We start from the raw sequence: 10,126 nt of genomic DNA, 5'->3' as shown, positions 1-10,126 counted from the left end.
TTGATTGCTGTCCGAACTTCTCCAATTCCCGATATTTCTTGAGAAAATGGTCTAAATTTGAGCTTCAGCCTTTTTGCTGTTTCCTCCGAAATGAAGTTCAATTCAGAACAAGAATCTAACAGAGCTCTTACCGTATGAAATGTGCCACAATTATCCTTCATCAAAATCACTGCTGTTGGAATTATCGCTCGTTTGAATGAACGAGCCACGAACGACACTGGATTTGAGCTGGTTGATGGTTGTGGTGAGTTGTTATTCGAATTCGATGTTGTAGGTTGTTCTGGGTTACTGTAGATATGCAAAAGCGTATGATGTGCAGAATTGCAAACTCTGCATCGAGATTTTGAGGAACATTTGGACACCATATGACCTTTTCGAAGACAGTTGATGCAATGTCCACTACGTTTTACGAAATTAAAACGTTCTGAGACGACAATGTTTGCGAACGACGAGCAAGTTGATATATTATGTTCACTCGAGTTACAGTAACAACAATTCGGATTTGAGTTGACAAAAGTATGAGCCGACCGATTGAATCTAGTATTTAGTTCGTAACACAAGTCCCATGAGGGCAACGATTTGAAGTCTTGTTTTTCATCATAGTTCTCTTTTGTATCTGAGTCAACCTTTGATAACACCATATGTACTAATATTGCGTTCATTACATCTGCTTCCGACCCGAGTGACAACAATGAACCACGAACTGCAGAAACCGTATCAATTAAATTACGTAATGAACCACTATCACTCTTTTGCATTTTTGGAACGTTGAATAATGACTCGATATGTTCCAAAAATATGAGCACTTTGTTATCGTAACGTTCTTGTAGTCTTTCTAAAGCTTTCTCGTAATTTTCTTCGCAAACTTGAAATGGTTCTACCACTGCTAAAGCTGCACCCGAGAGACAGTTCAAAAAATAGTTGAATTTTTCTATAATATTTATCGAAGGGTTGTCATTGACCATATTGTTGAAAGCACATATGAATCGCTTATATTCACTGTATTTACCGTCGAATTTGGGCAACTTAAGCGATGGCAATCGAGAACCACTTGAACCACAAGCCATAGAAGCATTCATTAAACTCATTTCCGCAGATTCTGAGCCACGACTTTTCTTTAACAATTTCATTATTTTTGCTTTAGCCACTATAAATGTTTCTTCTAATTCAATACGGCCATTGTCACTAGCATTAATTGCTTCGATTTTAGATTGTACATCGCATAACTGTTTGAAATACGATTCTAAAATTTCAAGTCGACATTCTAAAATGGTCGAATCCATTTTTAAGCCATCTTTTTCCACTTTCTTTTGGATATTCGCAATATTTTTCTTTATTGAGCTACGTTGCACTTTAAGAGAAGCTAGTTCAGAGCTACTAGCATTCTCTTCCACAAATTCAACACCGTCTTTAGGCATTTTGAGAGCAACAGAGCTACTAGCATTCTCTTCCACAAATTCAACACCGTTTTTAGGCATTTTGAGAGCAACACAATAACAACAAGCAAATTTAACAAGAGAAATTAGCTTCTATTTTAAAAGTAAAGCGCCAAAACTTGAAATTTCGCACTCAATATGGTGGTTAATTTGTAAATTTTATTTCTAATACCAATTAGAACACTAATGTTTGTATGTGTGTATTTTCCAATCTCAATCACTGGAAAAAACTCTTCGACAACGAGCAACAATTAATTATGTAATGGTTTTCCTTCGAGACACAAATATCTTTCTGTTAAAGGATTTTATTAATCCTTTTCAAAACCAAACGATGTAAGAATTACGCCGATAGCGATGTAAATTAATCGACAAAATGTTCAATAATAAAGCAGAGCGACTATTTATGTTATGTAATTGTGGCCGACAACAACAACGATATACCACAACTCGAATTTATTTGAAGCACAAATTTCCACTTTATTTCGTATTTGTTCAACCAATTAAATATTAATCGATTTACTTTAATTTTCAAAGCTACCGTCCTGTCACGGTCGCCAAAATGTTTGACAGAAATTTGATTTAATAATTTGATTTAATAATATTCGCACTTTATTCTTTTCAATCTTATCAACTAACAAGTCTTCTTATTCTATGCATTCTCTAAGGGCCACATACCAATGGGAACACATTAAAATGAAACAATCAAAACAAAAGGGATGCCAAACGAACGACCTGCGATAAACATGAGAACAATAAATATCATAGTTAACAGAAAACACGATCACAACAAACAATGTAGAAGGGCCACAGTTATTAATATGTATGTCAACATACATACATACAAAACTAGCTATCAACAACAGTGTTGTTGTTACCCTCTGAAACACATAACGAACGACGAAACCGAGCAACATACAAATGCCTAAAACATGTAGGCAATGTTGTTGTTGTTAGTCGCTGATACGAACACAGCACAAAACAACATGAAAAATTACCCTTTTGCAAAACGGACAAACCGTACCTGCACATTAGGGTGGGACGAACAAAATTAACATTAAGGTGGGCCGTATAAAATGAAAAATTAAAAATAATTTTTAAATTAAAATAAAAATGAAAGACCCAACAAATACAAAATAAAATACAATATAAACGAACAAATATACATAAAATAATCTGCTCCAACAATATGTTTATGTTTTTTCCTTACAGTAAACACATCCAATACAAGGAATCTGAAAGAATTTTGTCGATATGTGCATCCATTATGAAGTTATAGCTCTTTAAATATGAAAATTATTTCCCAGGTAATCTAAGGCGATAATCATATGAAAATTAGACGACATTTAAAATAAAATTTTCTGAAAAATTTTTAGATAATACTAAAAGTCTTGGATGGGGATTTGATGATTGGACTATAAATATAACGTTTTGCACAAAAAGTTGATATTAACTGCACATGGGCAATGTACCGTTATCAATAAATCAAAATTTAAATTTGATAAAAAAATTCAAAATTCTTAATATTTAGTAGAGCAGATCTTTTGATTGCCACCTTGGCTTCTGTTTTCCGTTAATTGGACATCTCTTCCAAATCAAAATGTGTAAAAACATTCTGCCCATCCCTGCAACCTTCTGAGATATATAGGTTCAGATTTTATATAGCCCCCATATATCTTTCCCCGATTTGGCTATAACTCGATTAATTTTAATCGAATAGCCTTCAAATTTAATATGTAATATTTTCTTAGGCTCCTGAGTAGATTCACCGATTTTAGCAAAAATCGGTTCAGATTTGGATATAGCCCCTATATATCTTTCCCCGATTTTGCTAAAATTCGCTCAATTTTTGATGTATAGCCTTCAAATTTAACATGAACCTGAACCTATTTTTACGAAAATTGGTGAAACTACTCAGGAGTCTAAGAAAATATCAGATATTAAATTTGAAGGCTATTCGATTAAAATTGACCGGTTTATAGCAAAATCGGGGAAAGATATATATGGGGGCTATATCCAAATCTGAACCGATATGGACCAAAGTTGATATTTTTCATTCCTGTGCGCTCATAAGTACTTGTGCAGAAATTCATCAACCTAGGTCAACTCCTTCTATTTTGTCCACATTTGTAGGGAAGCGGCAACACTGTGCAACGTAGGGAGCAAGACTGTAGATGTTATGTGTCATGAGATATTTGCTCTCATATAGACACGTGATTTATTTGACAAGGTTACCCTTGTATTTCTTGGAGACTTGGCTGCTTCTGCATCTAACTTTCAAAACCGAATTCGATATGATCATCTAAATTGAATGGATTGTGTGTCAAAGCTTGCTTACCAACCGACGTAAGAAACGAGACTGTAGATATTATGGGTCATGAGATATTTTCTCTCATATGGACATGTAATGGATTTGACAAAGCTTACCCTTGTATTTCTTGAGACTTGGATGCTTCTGCGTCTATCTTTCAAACGGAATTCGATATCATCACCTAAATTGCATGGATTGTGTGTCAAATATAGCTTAACAAACAACGTAAGAAACAAGACTGTAGATGATATGGGTCATGAGATATTTGGTCTCATATGGACATGTAATGGGTTTGACAAAGCTTACCCTTGTATTTTGTAAGAAACAAGATTGTAGATGTTATGGGTCATGAGATATTTGCTCTCAGATGGACATGTGATTGATTTGACAAATTTACTCTTGTATTTCTTTGTGCTTGTATGCTTCTGCATTTATCTTTGAAAAATTGCATGGATTGTGTGTAAAAGCTTGCCTAACAAACAACGTAAGAAACAAGACTGTAGATGTTATGGGTCATGAGATATTTGCTCTCAGATGCACATGTGATTGATTTGACAACGTTACCATTGTATTTCTTAAGACCTGGATGCTTCTGCTTCTATCTTCGAAAAGGAATTCGATACCATAATATAAATTGCATGGATTGTGTGTAAAAATTTTGCTTAACAAAGACTGTAGATATTATGGGTCATGAGATATTTGCTCTCATATGGACATGTAATGGCTTTGACAAAGCATATCCTTGTATTTCTTGAGACCTGGATGCTTCTGCGTCTATCATTCAAACGGAATTCCGTACCATCATCTAAATTGCATGGATAGTGTGTCAAAGATATCTTAACAAACAACGTTAGACACAAGACTGCAGATGTTTTGGTCATGAGATGTGTGATATGGACATGTAATGGATTTGACAAAGCTTACCCTTGTATTTCTTGAGACTTGGATGCTTCTGCATCTACCTTTCAAACGGAATTCGATATTATCATCTAAATAACATGGATTGTGTGTCAAAGTTTGCTTAAAAACGCAGTAAGAAACGAGACTGTAGATATTATGGGTTATGAGATATTTGCTCTCATATGAACATGTAATGGATGTGGCAAAGCTTACTCTGTATTTCTTGAGACTCGGATGCTTCAGCATATATCTTCGAAACGGAATTTGATATCATCATATTAATTGCACGGATTGTGTGTCAAAGTTTGCTTGACAAACAACGTAAGAAGCGTCATGAGATGGTTGCTCTCATATGGACATGTTATGGGTTTGACAAAGCTTACCCTTGTAATTCTTGCGACTTGGATGCTTCTGCGTCTATCTTTGAAACGGAATTCGATATCATCACCTTAATTGCATGGATTGTGTGTCAAATATAGCTTAACAAACAACGTAAGAAACAAGACTGTAGATGTTATGGTCATGGGATATTTGGTCTCATATGGACATGTAATGGGTTTGACAAAGCTTACCCTTGTATTTCTTGAGACTTGGCTGCTTCTGCATATACCTTTCAAACGGAATTCGATATCATCATCTAAATTGCATGGATTGTGTGTCAAAGTTTGCTTAAAAAACGAAATAAGAAACGAGACTGTAGATATTATGGGTTATGAGATGTTTGCTCTCATATGAACATGTACTGGATGTGGCAAAGCTTACTCTGTATTTCTTGAGATTCGGATGCTTCAGCATATATCTTCTAAACGGAATTTGATATTATCATATTAATTTGCATGGATTGTGTGTAATAATTTGCTTTACAAACGACGTAAGAAACGAGACTGTAGATATTATGGGTCATGAGATATGTACTCTCATATGGACATGTAATGGGTTTGACAAAGGTTACCCTTGCATTTCTTGAGACTTGGCTGCTTCTGCATCTAACTTTCAAACCGAATTCGATATGCTCATCTAAATTGAATGGATTGTGTGTCAAAGCTTCCTTAACAATCGACGTAAGAAACGAGACTGTAGATATTATGGGTCATGAGATATTTGCTCTCATATGGACATTTAATGGATTTGGCAAAGCATATCCTTGTATTTCTTGAGACCTGGATGCTTCTGCGTCTATCTTTCAAACGGAGTTCCGTATCATCATCTAAATTGCATGGATTGTGTGTCAAAGATAGCTTAACAGACGACGTAAGACACAATACTTCAGCTGCTTTGGGTCATGAGATATGTGATATGGACATGTAATGGATTTGACAAAGCTTACCCTTGTATTTCTTGAGACTTGGCTGCTTCTGCACCGATCTTCCAAACGGAATTCAATATCATCATCTAAATTGCATGGGTTGTGTGTCAAAGATAGCTTAACAAACAACGTAAGAAACAAGAATGTAGATGTTAAGGGTCATGAGATATTTGCTCTCATATGGACATGTAATGGATTTGACAAAGCTTACCCTTGTATTTCTTGAGACTTGACTGCTTCTGCATCTACCTTTCAAACCGAATTCGATATGATCATCTAAATTGAATGGATTGTGTGTCAAAGCTTGCTTAACAAACGACGTAAGAAACGAGACTGTAGATATTATGGGTCATGAGATATTTGCTCTCATATGGACATTTAATGGATTTGGCAAAACTTGCTCTGTATTTCTTGAGACTTGGATGCCCCTGCATCTATCTTCGAAACGGAATTCGATACCGTCATATAAATTGCATGGGTTGTGTGTAAAAATTTGCTTAACAAACGACGTAAGAAACGAGACTGTAGATATTATGGGTCATGAGATATTTGCTCTCATATGGGCATGTAATGGGTTTGGCAAAACTTACTCTGTATTTCTTGAGACTTGGATGCTTCTGCATTTATCTTCGAAACGGGATTCCATATCATCATATAAATTGCATGGATGGTGTGTCAAAGATAGCTTAGCAAACAACGCACAGTGTTGCCGCTTGGAAAAAATCAAAAAATGTGATGTTAACTTTTACATATGTTTATGTTTTTTCCTTACAGTAAACACATCCAATACAAGGAATCTGAAAGAATTTTGTCGATATGTGCATCCATAATGAAGTTATAGCTCTTTAAATATGAAAATTATTTCCCAGGTAATCTATAGCAAAATCGGTGAAAGATATATATGGAGGCTATATCCAAATCTGTACCGATTTTTGCGAAATCAAATCAAAATCTGTAAAACTGAACAGGGGTCTGGGGAAACGTCCCAGGTTAAATTTGAAGACTGTTCATCAAAAAATTGAGCGATTTATAGCAAAATCGGGGAAAGATATATATAGGAGCTATATCCAAACCTGAACCTATTTTTACGAAAATTGGTGAAACTACTCAGGAGTCGAAGAAAATATCAGATATTAAATTTGAAGGCTATTCGATTAAAATTGACCGATTTATAGCAAAATCGGGGAAAGATATATATGGGGGCTATATCCAAATCTGAACCGATATGGACCAAAGTTGATATTTTTCATTCCTGTGCCCTCATAAGTACTTGTGCAGAAATTCATCAACCTAGGTCAACTCCTTCTATTTTTGTCCACATTTGTATGGAAGCGGCAACACTGTGCAACGTAGGGAGCAAGACTGTAGATGTTATGTGTCATGAGATATTTGCTCTCATATAGACACGTGATTTATTTGACAAGGTTACCCTTGTATTTCTTAAGACTTGGATGCTTCTGCATCTATCTTCGAAACGGAATTCGATACCATCATATAAATTGCATGGATTGTGTGTGTGAAAATTTGCTTAACAAACGACATAAGAATCGAGACTGTAGATATTATGGGTCATGAGATATTTACTCTCATATGGACATGTAATGGGTTTGACAAAGCTTACCCTTGTATTTCTTGAGACTTGGCTCCTTCTGCATCTAACTTTCAAACCGAATTCGATATGATCATCTAAATTGAATGGATTGTGTGTCAAAGCTTGCTTAACAAACGACGTAAAACACGAGACTGTAGATATTATGGGTCATGAGATATTTTCTCTCATATGGACATGTAATGGATTTGACAAAGCTTACCCTTGTATTTCTTGAGACTTGGATGCTTCTGCGTCTATCTTTCAAACGGAATTCCATATCATCATCTAAATTGCATGGATTGTGTGTCAAAGATAGCTTAACAAACAACGTAAGACACAAGACTGTAGATGTTTTGGGTCATGAGATATGTGATATGGACATGTAATGGATTTGACAAAGCTTACCCTTGAATTTCTTGAGACTTGGCTGCTTCAGCATATTTCTTCGAAACGGAATTTTATATCATCATATTAATTGCATGAATTATGTGTCAAAGCTTGCTTAACAAACGACGTAAGAAACGAGACTGTAGATAGTATGGGTCATGAGATATTTACTCTCATATGGGCATGTAATGGTTTTGACAAAGGTTACCCTTGTATTTCTTGAGACTTTGCTGCTTCTGCATCTACCTTTCAAACGGAATTCAATATGATCATCTAAATTGAATGGATTGTGTGTCAAAGCTTGCTTAACAAACTACGTAAGAAACGAGACTGTAGATATTATGGGTCATGAGATATTTGCTCTCATATGGACATGTAATGGATTTGGCAAAACTTACTCTGTATTTCTTGAGACTTGGATGCTTCTGCATTTATATTCGAAACGGAATTCGATATCATCATATAAATTGCATGGATTGTGTGTCAAAGATAGCTTAGCAAACAACGTAGTGAGCAAGACTGTAGATGTTATGGGTCATGAGATATTTGCTCTCAGATGGACACGTGATTTATTCGACAAGCTTACCCTTGTATTTCTTAAGACTTGGATGCTTCTGCATCTATCTTCGAAACGGAATTCGATACCATCATATAAATTGCATGGATTGTGTGTAAAAGTTAGCTTAACAAACGACGCAAGAAACGAGACCGTAGATATTATGGGTCATGAGATATTTACTCTCATAAGGACATGTAATGGGTTTGACAAAGGTTACCCTTGTATTTCTTGAGACTTGGCTACTTCTGCATCTAACTTTCAAACCAAATTCGATATGATCATATAAATTGAACGGATTGTGTGTCAAAGCTTGCTTTACAAACGACGTAAGAAACGAGCCTGTAGATATTATGGGTCATGAGATATTTGCTCTCATATGAACATGTAATGGATTTGACAAAGCATACCCTTGTATTTCTGGATACTTGGATGCTTCTGCGTCTATCTTTCAAATGGAATTCCATATCATCATCTAAATTGCATGGATTGTGTGTCAAAAATAGCTTAACAAACAACATAAGACACAAGACTGTAGATGTTTTGGGTCATGAGATATGTGATATGGACATGTAATGGATTTGACAAAGCTTACCCCTGTATTTCTTGAGACTTGGCTGCTTCTGCACGAATTCGATATGATCATCTAAATTGAATGGACTGTGTGTCAAAGCTTGCTTAATGGATTTGGAAAAGCTTACTCTGTATTTCTTGAGACTTGGATGCTTCTGCATTTATCTTCGAAACGGAATTCGATATCATCATATAAATTGCATGGATTGTGTGTCAAAGATAGCTTAGCAAACAACGTAGGGAACAAGACAGTAGATCATATGTGTCACGAGATATTTGCTCTCAGATAGACACGTGATTGATTTGACAAGGTTACCCTTGTATTTGTTGAGACTTGCATGCTTCTGCATTTATCTTCGAAACGGAATCCGATATTATCATATAAATTGCATGGATTGTGTGTCAAAGATAGCTTAGTAAACAACGTACGAAACAAGATTGTAGATGTTATGGGTCATGAGATATTTACTCTCATATGGACATGTAATGGTTTTGACAAGGGTTACCCTTGTATTTCTTGAGACTTGGCTGCTTCTGCATCTACCTTTCAAACGGAATTCAATATGATCATCTAAATTGAATGGATTGTGTGTCAAAGCTTGCTTAACAAACTGCGTAAGAAACGAGACTGTAGATATTATGGGTCATGAGATATTTGCTCTCATATGGACATGTAATGGATTTGGCAAAACTTACTCTGTATTTCTTGAGACTTGGATGCTTCTGCATTTATATGCGAAACGGAATTCGATATAATCATATAAATTGTATGGATTGTGTGTCAAAGATAGTTTAGCAAAGAACGTAGTGAGCAAGACTGTAGATGTTATGGGTCATGAGATATTTGCTCTCAGATAGACACGTGATTTATTTGACAAGGTTACCCTTGTATTTCTTAAGACTTGGATGCTTCTGCATCTATCTTCGAGACGGAATTCGATACCATCATATAAATTGCATGGATTGTGTGTAAAAATTTGCTTAACAAACGACGAAAAAACGAGACTGTAGATATTATGGGTCATGAGATATTTACTCTCATATGGACATGTAATGGGTTTGACAAAGG

The sequence above is a fragment of the Musca autumnalis genome, unplaced genomic scaffold (assembly GCF_047663935.1).
Source record: "Musca autumnalis isolate F117 unplaced genomic scaffold, ASM4766393v1 scaffold_29, whole genome shotgun sequence".
Classification (NCBI taxonomy): Eukaryota; Metazoa; Arthropoda; class Insecta; order Diptera; family Muscidae; genus Musca; species Musca autumnalis.
This window is presented reverse-complemented; position numbering follows the sequence as displayed.